A 589-nucleotide genomic window follows, 5' to 3' on the forward strand; every position below is an offset into this window, starting at 1 on the left:
ATATATATATATATTCATATCTACATACATATATATATATATATATATATATATATAGCTATATTTGTAAATATGCTTTATATATGTCGTTACGTACATCCATACACACACACGCACACACTCGTCCGAAAACACACACACACATACACACACACGTACATTTTTATCAGATCACGCTTAACAAGCTTATTCTGTTATTCCCTCTGATGCTATTTATTGACCACTTCCAAGCGACTGCATCTATGGATTGAATAAACCTTATTCTATTGAGTTTAAGGTGAGAAAGCAACGTAGGAACTGTCGGTTAGATAGATGCCCTTCCACTTACAATCTTTCGTATCTGTTTCTACTGCTTCCATTTTGTTTCTTCTGTTTCTCCGTTCACCTCAACGCCAACTCATTGGCTGAATTGAATGCAGTTCTTCATAAGTATTTTTTTGTTATTGGCAATTTCCGCTTTTGTTATCCTTCTTCCTATTAAATTCGTCCTCCTTTCTAAGTTTGCATTCTTACATACATACATACATACATACATACATACATATATATATATATATATATATATATATATATATATATATAAATCAAA

This window comes from Octopus bimaculoides, chromosome 5, assembly GCF_001194135.2.
Source record: "Octopus bimaculoides isolate UCB-OBI-ISO-001 chromosome 5, ASM119413v2, whole genome shotgun sequence".
NCBI lineage: Eukaryota > Metazoa > Mollusca > Cephalopoda > Octopoda > Octopodidae > Octopus > Octopus bimaculoides.